This window comes from Mycteria americana, chromosome 3, assembly GCF_035582795.1.
Source record: "Mycteria americana isolate JAX WOST 10 ecotype Jacksonville Zoo and Gardens chromosome 3, USCA_MyAme_1.0, whole genome shotgun sequence".
NCBI lineage: Eukaryota > Metazoa > Chordata > Aves > Ciconiiformes > Ciconiidae > Mycteria > Mycteria americana.
This window is the reverse complement of record NC_134367.1, coordinates 16,988,757-17,004,903: the sequence shown is the minus strand read 5'-3', so window position 1 is coordinate 17,004,903 and position 16,147 is coordinate 16,988,757. Positions and strand designations below refer to the sequence as shown.

General features: G+C 49.1%; 1 long non-coding RNA gene across 1 annotated transcript in view; it reads right to left on the bottom strand.

Annotated features, from left to right (window-relative positions):
- Window positions 1-3,889: 3,889 nt before the first annotated feature.
- LOC142408036 (uncharacterized) overlaps window positions 3,890-16,147 on the bottom strand; it is a 74,797-nt gene continuing 62,539 nt past the window's right edge. Inside the window, exon 6 of the long non-coding RNA XR_012775135.1 lies at window positions 3,890-4,051. This is a non-coding gene — a long non-coding RNA (uncharacterized LOC142408036). The remainder of the gene's footprint in view (window positions 4,052-16,147) is intronic.

Here is a 16,147-nt window from a genome sequence, read left to right as displayed (position 1 = left end):
CCTCCATCCCCGCCTGCCGAGGATGTTATCCAAAACACTTCTCATAACACTGACCATCTTTTTTTTTCCTTTGCTTTTGCTTTGACACTGATAACCTGTTTCCACTGTAAGGTTATTTTGCCTCCTTGCATGCTGTCTTGTTTAAAAAATGGGCTTTGGGGGAAGCTGTAAGCAGTATAAATTCCACGCTTCTTTTAACCCACTTCTGCTTTAGCCCTGGAACAACTGCCATGCCGACAAGGGAGTTTTTACACCCTGCCAGCTCTGGGGCATTTGCAGGAAACCTTTCTGCAGCCCACGCTGCAGGATGGAGCTCCCCACCTCCAAATCACTGGTGGCTATTTTAATTCAGAGCTAATGGAGGGCCATGGCTTTCTGAAGGCAGAGACATTTGGCTGGCCCCTGCCCTTCTGCACAGCTGCCGGGTGGGCACCACGCTGCGGGGAAAACCCTCGGCCCCGCGTGGGGAAAGGTGATGGGGAACACCGGCCGCTGTGGGGCACGGGATCCTGTTGTGGAGGTACCAAAAAGGCTGTGCCCACCGGCCTCAGAGGTCCCGTCCTCTCCCACCGAGCCCAGCTGGAAAACCCACCATGTCTGGGCAGAAGCAGATCGATGGGATGTCCTTGTCCCCCCCCAGCTGCCGGAGCTAGGTCGGGGGGGGGGGGGGGGGGCGGGCAAGGCTGAGGCTGCACAAGAATCCCTTGAAGGAGTAAAATAAAGGAAAACACCAAGATCAAGCAGATAAGAAACAAAAGGCGAGTTGGGTCACAGCCAAAAGAAATGTCTGGGGACAGAGCTGGCTTTGGTTAAAATAATTAAATGAAAGAAAGAACAAAAGCTCCTAAAAGATTTTTTAAAATATATTTAGAGTGTGTGTATGTGGCCACACACACAGGCACAAATTGGGGAAGGTTTTCTAAATAACAGCAAGCAGGCAGTGGGGGAAACCATCCCGGCGTGTAGCATCCACATCAGCTGGTCCCCAGGGCTCTACCTTCCCTCGACAGCTACTCCCGTCGCTGCACGAGCATTGCCTGTGCTGAGATAATTCATCAAAAACCCAGAGGAGTTTCACACCCCCTCCTCTGCCAGTTAAAGGGGCAAATAACGGGGCTCGCAAGCCTCTAGATTTGGCTCTATGGGCAGCAGATTCAATTTAGGTGTTGGAAAAGCAGCCGGAGAGGGAAGCGAAGGGCTGTGCCACCACTGCAGGAGCCCAGCTCCTCGCTGAGCTGGCAGAAAAGTGGGGGCTGAGGCTGGGATGGTGGCCATCACCCGGCCCCAGCCCTCCACCACGTCCCCAGCACTGGCTGTCATCCCCCCTCTCCCCTTCCGCCCTCCAGCTGGGGCTGGGGGAGAGCCCACGGCTCCATCCCCATGGGGGGGCTGGGTTGACCGGCCTCGGCTGCCATGGCAGGGCAGCTGCTGGTGGGAGGGCACCAGCACTGCTGGGGTACGGATGTGAGATGGCATGGAGCCGCACCTGAGCCTGGAGAGCAAAGGCAGAGATGGGCTGGACTCCGAGCAAAAAGAGGCAGCAAGAACCACTCTGGGGTGCAATTAACTGAGGAACTGACGCATTCGTTAGCTGTGTGCGGGTGATTAATGGTGATGTTATATCAGCTCCTCAAAAGGATTGGGATTACCAAAATGTTTTATCCCCCTCCCAGTTTTTGTCTCTGGAGGCTCCTTGAGAGCGGCTGGTGGCAAGGGCTGGCTGGGAGGGGCGCAAGGTTTGCAGGAGGTGCCTCAGTACAGGGAGGGAAGGGGTCTGGCCCTGGGTCTCCATGCCAGGGGACGGCCAAGGACAGCCTTCAGGCACATCAGGTGAGAGCAAGGAGGCACATCCTTCGCTGCCTGTTTTCTGGCTAGTGCCCTGAGGGCCTGGCCAAGCTGCTCTGAAGGGCATGAGGAGCCGCACAGGTCCACGGGTGACAGGAGCAGAGCAGATCCTGGGTCTGAAGAGCTGGGAGATGCTCCTGCAGCTCCTTGCAAGTCACCGCCAGTCTCAAACTACCTTACACAAAGCAGTTGTGTGGGCCAAAAATGTTTTCCAGAAGAGGGCACTGGAAAAGCATTTGTTGGCAGGAGAGTGTGGCCATATCTTCCTGATATTTCCCCTCCTCGCCTTCTCTCCAAGGAGGGCCCTTGCTGCTGTGGAGGGACAGGGGATGGGGAGGACTACCTGGCTGCCCTGTAGCTGTCAGTGTCTCCTACATCTCGCAGCAGCAGCAGCAACCTGGTGATCCCTGGTCCTGCTGAGTGATGGGTCTCCTGGCTCTTGCAGACCCCCAAATTTTGGAGGAGCTGGAGCTAAGCCCCAGGTTCCTGCAGCCACCAGCCAGGTGGTGAGAGCTGCCCAGCGGGAGAGGGACGGGCTGCCCGGCCAGCACCATCACAGCAGCTGGAGGAAACCTCGAGGTAATGCCTGACATTTCTCAACTGCTTGCTTTCCCTCTGTGTCTATCCAGGGGCTTTGCGCATCTTAAGAAATTAAGCCTTGTGACAGCTCGTGGAGGTAAGTAAATAGTACCTCCACTTTACGGATGAAGAAGTGGCGCAGAGGGAGATTCAGTGATTTACCTAGGACTGCGGAGAGCAACATCCAGCTTGGGGTGTGCCAAGCCATGGACCTGTGTGAGGTGGAGATCCTCTGCAGGCTGCGGGGTGCAGGACACGTGCATGGGGACTCCTGGGGGGCTGCCTCCAGCTCTCTTGGGGCAGCAGCTCCTCACTCCCTTTCAGTTTGTTGGCCGTTGCATGGAGGAAAAAAAGCTATAAATCGTCCCTGTCATTCAAAAAAGGGCATTAGAGGAAACAATATATTTGCAGGATACATTTTTGCCATCTTCTATTACACATTTTCTAGGCATTTGAATGCAGTTTCTTGCCACTCAGTGCTGCAAATGCGATGTTGCATTCTTCTGAGTCAGAGCAACAAGCTAAAATAGCTCCTCGCAGTGGCAAAACTAACAGAGATGGAGTGACTGAAAACCTCGTGGAGTGACCAAAAACCTTGTGAAGTGACTGGAAAGCTTTGCTTTGCAGCTCAGCTGCAGAAATGCTTACGGTTCTGTTTTCTAACTTGCCTTTTTTAGGAGAAAGTAGCCCCAGTATGTTCAAAACGAGTCATTCACAGACACGTGCCATGAGTTGAGGCACATAACTCTGACATTACAGCACCAGTTTTGTGTCTGAGGCTTTCCCAGTCTTTCACATTTACAGATTTGAGATTAAAAAAAAAAAAGTCAGTGCTCTCATATGCATGTTGTTAAATATACTTGATACAGAAAGGTGTTTGAGTATCATCATCCTCTGTATGAGCTCAGCACCCACCAGAGGTGAGCCAGATCGTAAGATTTGGCTCTAGCATTTGTTATGTTTAATACATGAATTCTATAGGCAACATATAATGGTTTAATGGACTTTTAAAGTACTTTGTATTTTAATAGACTCTTCATCTCACCTTGCTCTCAATGAAGACAATGTCAAAATTCTCTGGGAGTCAGGAAGAGTGAGAACAGCTCTTGCAAACCTTGAGCATTAGCCTGAAAAGCAGAGGTCAGCCTGTACTGTGGAATCAATGGAGAGGGAACTGTGGAAGTGACAGTGATTTTGTGTGTTCAGCCAGCAGAGTGCTGCTTACACCAGAAAGTGGGGAGGCAATGGCCAGTCCTGCTAGCACGGCACTGCGGGGTTCAGCCTGTAGACCACATCTCTCCCTCATGTAGAGGACTGTCTTCTGCCATGGTGAAGACATTGCTGGGACCAAGGGGCATTGCTGTCACACATAATTCACATCCAGCTTCTGAGCCTACTGCAGGCAAGACCTTGATTTACTCCAGAAGCAGCCTGAGAGTTTGAGTAGGTTTCAAGTTTTGAGTGAGGAAGCATTTGGTGCTTGTAAACTTAGCAAATGCCACATCAGGTGATGACCACTGACAATGTCGGTGCTGGATCTGACCCCTGTATGCGTCTTGTCTGGCACATGCTGCAATAGCCACTCGGAGAGGAGAGCACTGTTCAACGTGGAGGGCAGCAGCAGGACCTGAAATATGCCATGATTTGCAGAAATTAACACATTGCAATATCGGTGATTTCTTTAACACCTAAGATCTCTCCCATGGATCCGATCTTCAGGTGTTGTGCAAACCCAGCGAGGCTACAGACTCAGCAAACTTGCAACTGCTGGTGGGAAATTCAGTGCACGACATGAGGAGGCTGGGGATGACAGCAGTCCATGGCACGTCTTGGTGAGCACAGCCCAGCCCCGTAGGACTTTGTGTGTGCACAGTGCACGTACTGACATCTGCTCACAAAGGTTTGTCTTCTGGTTAATGTATGTCCCAGTGCAGAGCTCCGAGTACACACTAACGTTTGGTGGTAAAAGTAAGGATGACTGGGAAGCTTAGTGTCTCAGTTTTCACCGCAGCCTTCTCTTCCTCTGATTTTTACTGTCTTCAGATAGACAAGTGACAGGAACATGTAAGACATGTTTCTCTTACAGTAACACAAAATATAAGAAACTTCTCAGAAGTCAGTATGGTTTCCCAGGGTTTATGGCAACATTAGACTTCAGTTATCATCTCCAGTAGGAGGAACTGATGACATGAAGGCTAGAAGTGAATATATTGGATAGTGCATCAAATCAGGGCCCAGAACATTTGGAGGAAAAGAGAGACAAGTGTAAAATTTAGAAGATTATAAATTCTGGATATGTTAAACATGACAACTATTCATTCTCTTCTGCAATAATACTGGGTATATACTGTGTAGCAGACAGTTTTCCAGACTAGCTGAGAACTTCTGAAGGTTTCCATGTCAGGGGAAGGGAATAATACAGTATCTGGATCCTACCTTCCACCCCTGGAAAGACTTTCATGCAACAGAAATCTTTTGAGACTACACAACAAATAGTAAAAGACTTTGAAGACATAATGTGTTGGTTCCTTACTTTTAATTCATCTTCAGGGAGATGTAAGAGCTGCAATCTCACCTACACAATACCCACTGCAAATGGCCATGAAGCAACACCTTGCAGCTGAAAGCCTCACATTGTGGATTATGATTGCAGTTTAATTCAAGATTAGTTTAATCTGGTGAAGAGCAGTTTAAAAGGTGACTAGCTGAAGGGTAGCTACAAAGATGGTGCAAAAGTCTTCTTGGTATTGCTAGACACTATAGCGAGGAGCAATGGCCATAAATTGTGGCATTGGAGGTTCAGGGTGGACATCAGGAGAAACTTATTCTCCAGGAGAGTAGTGCAGCCCTGAGACAGGTACCTAGAGAGGTGGGGTAACCATCCTTGGAGATTTTCAAGCTTAAGCTAGAAAAAGCCATGGCTGACCTGATCTGGTGCCTGGTGATAGTCCCGCTCTGAGTCCAAGGTGGATGGTAGACTTCTTTTCCAGCGGGCGTTTCTGGCTCTGCATTCTGCATTCAGGTAAGCTCATGGGTGATGCAAACAAACCTCACGACATTTTTCTGACCCAGTCCATTAAAGGTGTGAGTAGAGAGGTGTCTGCGTGCCAGGGCCATGGCATGGAGGCCATGACATGGCATGCCAGGGCCATGGCATGGCATGGCATCACAACATGCCTCCATGGCATGCCATGGCATGGAGGCACGTTGTGATGCAAGATGGGTGACCTTCCCTGGGTGACTGCTTCTCCCGAGAACCCGCTTGCTGGCTGTTGCGCAGCCCTGATGGTGGACCTGTGCTTCAGATGAGGATGTTGAGCAGGACGGTCGGACAGCCTCACAGGCAGGGGACGGAGAGCGTGGTGCAAGGGGGAAGGAAAAGCGGAGAGCTCTCTTTGGGAGGGGGACGCGGGACTGCCAGGCTTGTGCAGCTGTGGCCTTGCTCCCTGCTGTCCTTTGGCAACTTGTGCAGCGAATGCCTGAAAACCTGTATTCCTCATTCACTTGCAAAAGCACACAGCGGGAAGGGCCAAACAGGCACATCTTGTGCATCAGGAATTACATTCGGCTGTGCTGAGATCCTATATCTGTTAGAGACAGCAGCAAGTTGCAGCTGAGCTAGACTTTTACCTCTCTTCTTCTCTAGCAGGTCAGATAAACCTCTGAAAACCTGAGCTTTGGGAGAGTCAAAATTCAGATCCAAATTTGTCATCTGCTCAGTCCTTTCATTAACAAGATGGACGTAACTACTGGCAGCAGCAGCGGTTTTATGGAGTGAGACGGAAAGTTATGTATCTCAATGTGAAGCCCGGAGGCACACAATGGTCTTTTCATTTCCCAAACACATTGAATCCTGCAATTGTCCCATGGACGGGACCTGCCTGCAGTCAAGGGGAGCTCTGTGCATGGAGTCTTAGAGCAAAAGGAAGGATCAGGCCCTCAGAGTTATATTTTCATCATAATGTTTCAAGATTTACGTGTATAACTACGCAACTCAGGGTGAGACTGTGCCTCTAAGGCAAAACATATGAGCTCACATAAAGAATTTATCGTTATAATAACAATTTGCATTTCTATAGAACCTTTGATCTTAGGATCTCAAAGTGCTTAACAAACACAAATTAATTAATTCTCACAACTCTCCTGCAAGGTAGACATGTATTATGGAGAGACGCTAGCAGCTAGCTTTCCATTATAACTCTCATTTTAACTACCTCCTAACTTTGCCAAAACTAAACCAATACACACAAAAATTTCACAAGCATGATCTTGTCCTTGGGTAGGACCTTTTTAGAAATTGTGGGGCAAATAGGATAAGATAGTTTAAGATAAGTAGGTTAAATGGGGAGACCAGGAATATATCCCTGAATGAACTAATGCACATACTCCATTAGTCCAGAGGGGAGGGAAATGCAGAATTTGGGATAGACACTTGCTTCTCCATAACTTGCCAGCATGGAGATTCCAAGGTGGTAAATGGTTATTCATTATCCACTCTATTATTTATTAAATCAGTGAGCTAGGTGAGCGCAGGAGGTGGCCTGCTTTCCTAAATGGAAGGGTCCTTCTACAGGAGCTGCACTTAACCCCGAGTATGAAGAGGAAATTGCCGAGAGCCACATATTACCTCCTCTGGAGAGTTACTCTTTACAACCTTTGGGAAAAGGCTGGGTGAGCAGACCCAGCGATGGTCTGGCGTCGTGGGTGGAATATCACCTTTAAGGAGAAGCTGCCAAAGACAGCCGGAGCGCCAGCGCCTGGCACCGCGCCTGCATGAGGGATGGAGAGCAAGAACAAATTCTTCCTCTGCATGCCAAAAAAAAAAAAAAAGAGAAAGAAGAAAACCAGCCCGGGAAAAACCACCTCTGACTACTCAGAGCTGCTCAGACCTGGGGCCCAGGCGTGGAGGAGAAAGCAGGAGTCTTTCCTGTTCCCTTCCTCCCCAAGCAGGAGGGCGAGGTGTAGGTGGACAGCGGGGCGGAGGCTTGTCCCTTGGCTGCGCAGCAGGGTTAGCAGTTTGCTCCGGCAGGCTTACGCCGATAGCAAATTGCTGCCACTCCCAGGAGGAAGGAGGAGGACAGGGGATTATGACTCAGATGTTTTTAGGGGGGGTACAGCCTCCGGGGATGCTTCTTCAGCTGGGAGAGCCCGTGCCCCACGCTTGCCGCAGGGCCCCGCTCAGCACCTAGCCCCCACGCAGGCGATCGGTGCAGCACCGTGCCTTGCACCGCTTATCGGCTGCACGCTTTCGCCTCTCCTCCGGCTGTGCGGCCACGACTCGGCCCCCGCAGCGAGCGACGGAGCCTGTGACACTCCACGTCACCCACCTCGTGCCCACGTGGTGCTGCAGCCCTCGGCCGGGACGCGGCGTGTTGTCCTCCCGGGCACCACGACCTGGCTCAGCGGGTGCTGTGTTCTGGTGACTCTTCTTAAGCCACGCTTAAAAAAAATAAAGCAAAGTCCAAAAATGACTCAGAAAGGTTTTGTAAAATCTGTTATGCGCTGGCTGTTGGAGCGGTTTTCAAGGATATGTGGTTAGTATATACAGCAGATAGTGTCTGCAGCGTTGAAAACATTGGGTATAGAGTCATCAGGGAGATCCAGTGGGAACTGGCTATTAGAAAAGGGGATTTTACCCAAAATGGAGGGCCAGGGAGACTCTGCTCCCAGCATAGAGTCCTTTGGATATAGACAAAAGGAAGAATCCCCTTCGTGAAAGCCATCCAAGCCTAAATACCCAAGAAGTGAGGAGAGAGGTGAAAAAGAAAGTATAGTCTGCCTTTTGCAGGCAGATGGGTCCCAGTGGCCCAAGCAGGCCTGAAGCCCTGTCTGTGGCCACGCAGGCAGCCTGCAGCGAAGCTGGCAGCAGTGCCTGCTGCCAGAGCAGAGCCCGGGCTCCAAGCCAGGGTCAGCCTGGGGCACCCCGAATCAGCACTGCCTCCCTTTCACCACTGGAAGGTTGTACAGATCAACCGACTGATACTGAAAAGAGCTCCGGAGGTGCTCAAACAGGAATTATTTATGACTAAGTATAATTGATCAATAGTGTTGGCTTTGCAGCAAGACATAATCCAATGCCAGGACTTGGCTGTAATGATCCCGTGCAGATAGCCAAACCTTTGCCGTGTTTTTTCCTACTAATTGTGATCAGGTGACCTTGTCCTTACGTGGGTAGGTAACTTTTGGCCTTTGTTTTCATTGCATTCATAGCTGCGCAACAGGTATAGCATGTGGCCTGTTGTTATCAGCCTTGTTACAGTGCTGTTATCAAGAGAGAGCAAGACTGAAGTATTTTGCAGGCTTCTGAGGAATGAAGACCTTGATTCCTCTGTTCTTACCCACGTCAAATTGTACCTTACCCTTCAGACAATCTTCTGGGTTTCAACAGGATGAGAAGATAATCTGAATAAGAGTGCTACTATTGGGTCTTAATGAATTTAAAACACGTCTTTCAACAGCTACTTAACTTTTCACATGCGTGTGCTCTTTCGCACAAAAGGGCATGGCGTAGACGAAGAACACAATAAAAATGAAATGCAGGGGTTATTCTCTGCTAGTCCTGGTCAGAATTGCAGTGCTCTGCAAAGCTGCGAGGGACCCGCGCGTACTGCCCTGGGCAGTGGTCTTCACTGTACGCTGCTAACAAGTGCTTTGAATACAGCCTCAAATGTAGGGTGGCACAGCGGGAGAAATGCTTTGAGTTTTGATTTATGAGTACTAATCTATTGCAGCAAGAAGTATGGGAGGATTAATCAGTATAAGCAGCTTTGTTTGTACTGTTGAACCATATCAGCAGTTACCTAGTTGCTGCTATTTCCTTGAGTCCTTCCCTGGGTGACAATGAAACCCCTCAGACTGATCACTGTGCTATGATAAAGCCTTGGATTTATCTTCAATTATTTCTTTAACCTCAGAGCATTCCGTTCTAGTTTTCTTCCTTTTTCTGATCTGTTAGATGAAAACTTTTTAGACAATGCTGACTGATCCTCGGCACGTAGGTTTACCCTGCTCCCTGAAGCTCTCTTTTCTGCAAAGAGTGTCACCCCAAAACAGCTCCCGCGCTCAGTCGCTGTTTCCAGCCCACCTGCCCTTCCTGAGCCTCCCTGCTGCAGGTTGGATCCACCTTGCCTGTTTTCAGGGCTTCAGTGAGACACTGTGTTATTGCAATTTTAAGTGTTTGGTCCCAGGGGAGGTGTTTCTGCTTTCCATCATTCCCGGTACACTCACTGGAGAGACAGCAGGGAGAGCCCCAGGCTGCCTGTCGAGCTGCTCCCTTCTCTCTGCTGACCACAGAAATGCCTCTAGACCTCCTCTGCATAAGCTAGGCAGGAAGCAACACAAGGAACCAACACAAGAAGTGGAGAGCTTCTCCCCCCAGCAATGCACTGTTAGCACGCTAGTGATGTCCGCTGCTGTGCATGGTGGCCTGAGGGCACACCTGAAAAACGGGGTACCGAGATCACAAGCACTTCTCAGCCTGAGGGAAAGGAGCCCACATCTCCTGAGACCATTCTCATCACCAGACGATGGCTGTCCTCACCGACAGCATTTGGCCTTTCCCGCTGAAGCTAGGAGTTGTGGGACCAGCAAGGGAGCCCAGGAGCTTGCCTGCTGCCCATGGCTAGAGCAGCCAGCTGGAAGGGGGAGGAAGTCTGCTGCATAATCTGCCCCTTTTAAATGTGGTCATCGTCAGAATAAAAGCAATTTCAGGAGCACGCATCATCTCTCATAGGATAATTCAGGTTGGAAGGGATTTCAGGAGTGAGATTCAAACTCCTCTCTGCAGGTGGGTAGTGAGACTCCTCTGTGTGTTTTACACATGCCTACATTAACATTTGTATTAACATTAACGTTAGTTAAGTGTAGAATTAGGTTAATAACTCCATTATTTTCTCTATTATAAGCATCGTGTTTCTTAAACATTTTCCGCATGGAAGTCACAGTATTTAAAAGATGCTTGTGATAGTGTTTCCCAGGAGAACTAAAGTGTAATGAAGGTGCAGGAGGGGAAAATCATACCATCAGCACCCAGGGAAGGCAATCACCCTGTGCTGTGAATGAAATCACTGGCAATAACGCTGACACCCTCCACTGTGAAAGAAAAAAGGCAATTAGGGAAACACTGGTGATCTTGGGATTATTTTCACAAGGGAGGAGATGAATTCAAGGATGTTTTCATGGTCAAAGACAATCATGCTTCATGATGATTCATGATCAGTGGCTGGTTTGCAGTGTCCTTGGTGGAAGCAGAGCAGGCTGTCGGCTGGATGAATTTCTTGTCGTGGCTCTGGCTGCTGCGGACCTGCAACAGGAGCACGTTAGCACCGCTCTGCTTCCACCTTACGTCCCCGCGGCACATCCCAGAGCAGAGCGTGGCCAGATATAACACGGCAGTGGGAAGATCAGGTTCCTCAGCTGAAGTACAGCGTACAGTTTGGGTATTTAGGAAAGCGGGGCTGCAGAGTACATTCAGTGCACGTTTCTTTCGGTGATTTATCTACTACGCCATCATGCACGGGCAGGCAAAAATTGCTCTGCCATTAAACCAAGCATTAAATCTTGTTTACACACAGAGCCGTGCTAGCCTGACAGCAAGGGTAACGCTGGAAGCACGCCCTCATCATTATTTCAGAAAGAAAAAGAGGGGACACAGCATGAGGGTGGGAATCAGAGGGGGCTCTGTTTCATTGAGTGGGTAGAAATGGCACAAATGACCTGGCTTAAACTCACCCCCCGACTTTAGGTATCTGACTGAGGCCCCAGCAAGGCACCGGGGGTGTCCTGGGTAGAAGTCCTCTGTGGGAGGCACAGAGAGGATGTGTCCCTTCCAAAAAGCGACTCAGATCTCCTTGCAGATACATTTCCCGCTCTCTGCCTTTGCTGACGGTAGAAGGATCCTAGATGCCTAAAGCTAGAAGGAACAGCTTGGTCTTTGTCTTTTTTCCCCTGCCATAAAGGGAGGAAAATGATGCTGACCTTTTTAAAGAGCTTCTGACATCCACAGATGAAAAAAATAAGCTTGTAAGAGACTATTATTATTGTTATATATCTTTGGACAGAGGGAGCAACGGTATTTCTATGACATTTTATAATCCACATGAAATGCTGCCATGATAAAGATGGCAGTATGATCGACAGAGTATGCTTAGTTGTGGTATTTGGCAGTGATAATTTGGCTTACTTCTTTTCCTCTGTATTATCTACAGAAAAAAAAAAGAAAAAAGATTATCAGACACCTCTTGCAAATCCTGCTGAAATCAAAACTCTGCTGAATTCAACATATACAGAACTTTTTCAGGTTGTAGAGAAAATATTCAGGTTAAGCTATTTTAGAAACAGATGTTTGAAAACGGAATTGCTGATCTCTATGGATGGCACCGTTATTACACTGGTAAGAAAGCTGACCCTCCTGCAGGAGCTGGACATGGGAACGATGCTCAGCAGTACGGGATGCTCACACTTGACTCCAGGTATGATATTTTGCCATCTGCCTTTTAGTGGAGTGGGGACTGCAAAGCTCTCCCAGAAATGATTAGGCTGGGCTCAGCTTTGTGTTGTGTCTCCTTCCCATGCACACACAGATCTCACACCAAGCACATACTGACAGAAGGGGCATAAGGACATAAGAAAGTACCTGAAGCATCAGACCAGTAGTCCACGCAGGCAGTAGTCAGTGCCTGAGGACAGCAGCCGGAGATGCTGTTTAGGGACAGCGTATGAGCATGGTCACCTTCTGTGGTCCACTGTCACATTCAGGCCTGCAACCCCGTCCAGTCACTTTAGTCTCCATCTGTGACCTGTCACCATAAGTTCATCAAAACCCTTTTTGACCTGGTGGCCACTGCCTGCCTCTCCAGCTCCCTATGGAGCATGAGAAGTAAGTCCATGTCCATTATTGGTCCATGGCTACTAATAACATGGTTCCATTTTTTTGTTCCTTTTTAAAGAGAGTCTTTTATTAGCTATCTTCACTCCTTCCTTTTGCAGAGTAAGTTTAGCTAGGCTGAATTAGGTTATAAAGTGGACCGTGATGTAACCAGATCTTGAGACACTTACATTGCAACTGACTCCACTAATGAGGCTGAATGTTGTACATGGCCACTGGTTTTGTGGTTGGAGAGAAGGCACTACAAACTGTGGATGTTATGAAAGGGAATAAAAATCTCTTTCCTTCTCCAGGACTATTTGGCAGAAAATTCTTAGGAAATAGAAGACAGAGGGATCTAAATGTGAGGTTTAATATACATGTAACAGGCTCAACAATACTCAGTGATCTTCGGTATATTGCTGCCAGAAGGTATCAGAAAGAATTTTGAGGTTACATTTTGCAAGAAAAGCTCTCATGAAAATCAGTGTCTTCAAATCTAAGACCAAAACTTTGATTTATCCCCTGGCCTAATCACTGAGTCCTAGCCTAAACCTAATCTAGGTTTGGATCTATGTACATGGCCCATCTCCAGCCATAGCAAGACTTCAAAAGAGGTAGCCCACCACTCCATGGAATGGAACTTTCCGAACGTTTGCCAAACAAGCATTTCACCACCAGACTTTCTGAAAACCTTACTAAAATGGCTGCTATCACCCTCTCCACTCATGGAACTAGAGAGAAGTAAAAACAAGGGTGGGAGGAGCACAGAGGAATGAATGTTTCCTCTACAGAAGCATCAGCAACATCTGCACTGAAGAATAAATTGGGCCGTGAGTTGTTCTTTGGTCCTGAGGCCGAAAACAACTCAAGTCTCTGAAAGAGGGAGTCTGTGTTAAGGGATCTGCTGTTAGCTGTCCCTGGCCCATACCACCCCCTGAGCTGGCCCTGGCCACTGTCTGGGACAATATTTGTGTCACTACCAAAACCACGCCAGGGACTGTGCCAACTGCATGGGCAATCACGTGCCAAAGCCTGCGCCCGTCCCCTGTTCCTGTTCACTTTCCTGGGATAAATGTGGCATCTTTCCCACCTTTTGGAAACATTTCTCTTCTGCCACGAGGGATAGCTTGCATTGCACGGATGAGCTAAAATGGGGCAGAACAAGAGGGCAAGTGCAGTTCACAGCTGTGACTCAGAAAAAACATTTGACCCCCCATAGCTCACCTCTCAGTCTCCGGCTGCTTGTGCGAGTGTTTGCGGGAAAAGGGGAAACAAAAGGACAATGGCACTTTTGTTCCTTCTTAAAATCCTCTTCCCACTGGGCTAGGAACTCAGCTGATAAAAATGTGCTTGCAGTCGCTCATCCCCAAAGATGCAGGAATCCTGAGCACGAGTGCGAGTCACCGCAAGACAGCGGCTGCTGGAGGGAGGTTTGGGTCTGCGGGTGCTGCTTCACGTCACAGTGTTTCTGGCTGCAAAGCGGCCCTGGGAAATGCTGTCCCGCTCGAGGACACGGTGGCTCCGTTGTGCCCCAGCACGGCCGTTTTCTGCCTTTTCGGCTGAGCTGCCGTAAATGTCTACAGGGTGATCCACAGGGATTAAAAAAAAGAAATCAGCCTTTCTTTGGAGGGAAAGAGGTAGCTGGTCAAAGCAACCTTTCATTTTTTCTCCTTGTTTGAAGACCACAGTGCAAGACCTGCTGTAAACAAATGAATCCTCCATTCCTAGAAATGACCTAATAAATCACTTAATCTTTCCATTTTATTGTGTCCCCACAGAGTGCTTTTGGTATGATATCAGTGGCTGGTAACTCATCTTAGGACAGTTCACGTGGGCACTACTGAAGTCAGTGGTTATAAAGGCAGTAGCCTCCTGACCCCCCATGATTTTCACTTACATTTGGAGCTGCTCCTCTGAGAGAAACTGAAGATTTGCTGTAGATGAACAGGAACTGCAAGTGTACATGAACTGTACATGAACTGCAAGGTGGACAGGGAGCTCACTGCATGGACGATGGTAAGGGGCAGAGGGAAGTACGAGGCTGGAAAGAGGTTAATGAGCGACAGTCCTCAAGGATTATTCCTGGGGCTCCTTGCGTTTGAGTCTTCTCACTCTTCTCCCGCTTGCCCCCACCAAAGCTGGGCGTCTTTGTCAGCCTTGTCCCCTGGGGACAACCATTCTGCCCTGTGCCCCAGGACAGTGCCTGAGCCATGCCCTGCCCTGCCAGCTCCTCATGTGCCAGAGCTAGGAGGACTGTGAGCTGGTGATGGCTGTGAAAAAGGAAAGTATGACTCGGGGATGATTCAAGCTAAGTATTCCCTGAGTCAGCAGTAAAATAAAGACACAAAACCTTGCAGAACAATGCTGAACTGCACTCAGTGGAGCACCATTTACAGAGCCCTCCATCTTGCTGCTTCTCCCTTGGTGGAGGCAGCAGGAGAAGGGATGCTCTCCGGCTCTTGAGCCCGTGGGGCCGGGGTGGGCAGTGCTTCGCTGCCTCTCCCAGCGTGGGAGAGCTCCCATACCACTTCCCACAGGTGGCAGGAAGATGTGATAGCCCCAGGTGGGGGTTGCAGCGTGTGACAATGTGGCACTGATTGCCTTTCTCTATTAATTTACCTCCTAATTCAGCTGAGCTCAGAGATGTCCAGGCTCATAAGCAGAAGCGAAGCTTGCTTGCTTCAAGAAAGGAATGAAAATTAACCACAAAGCACCTCAAAATCAACATCCTTTCCATTGTCCACATTCACTCCAAAGAAAGCTTCTTTGAAACATGGAAGGATAGAAAATTTCTGCCATAGGCGATAAACATGGCCAGAAACTCATCAGTGCCAGTACCAAAGTGATTGCAGACCTTCTTGCACGAGGGTGGTGGGATAATCCCATTCCCTGCTGCTGATCTGTGTATTTATTGCTACACTTATTGTCCCTTTTACCAGCCATTCAGGCACAATCCTTAGGACCTTCACTATGAATATCCAGGTGGAGATTTCATTCAAACAGGAGATTTTCTCCAGCCCTGCATCAAGTTCAAACACCATGTTGTCCCTGCTGTGCCATGCCCCATGTCCCTTGCTTCCTGCCACAGCCCCCCATCCCCACACCTCACTGCAAACAAAGCCAGCCCCAGCATTGCCTTCTGCCTTTCCCTCTTCAGGCTTTCAGAGAAGTCCCTCCTACCCAAATATTTGGACAACCAGCTATGAAGCCACAGTCTTGGTGCAGAAGAGCAACTTCAGCATGCGTTCGACTTTAACCTTTGAGTTCAAGCCCTGTAAGCTACATCTCTTTAGCACACTTCTGAATGCTGGTTTGAACTGGGGCCTTTGGATCTGAGCCCAAAGGGCACTGGAGACGGTCACCTTCATGATGACTTCATCGAGCTTTGAAACCTTCCTTCCTGCCCGGTCCCCTCAAAGAAAGAATCAAGTTCATCAGGGCTGATCATTCAGAGAAGCCACAGAAATCGTACACTGGTGGGGCTACCCGAGGTGGATCTCTGGATGAACATCAGCGCTAGCTACCTTCTTTCAGCCTCTTCCCAGCTACTGTATGAGACCTTTGCTTTACAGCAGATCTAAAATTCCCCTTGGTCTTGCAGCCAGGAGTGCAGGGGAGGTCCTGCATCTGTGCAAGCCCCTTCACACGTCCAGGGGATCTCCCTGGAGCACAACTGTGCACACGCAGGCAGTCAGGTGCAAAATTCGGGCTGTACATAGCAATCCCCGTGGTGCGGGGACCTTGTCATTGTGGAATTCTGTTTCCTACTCAAACATCTGCAGGATCGGGGCCCTTCAAGTGCAGGGGAGATTAGGATCTGGTTCTGTGTGGTATCGCTTGGAGGCCTGTGCCCAG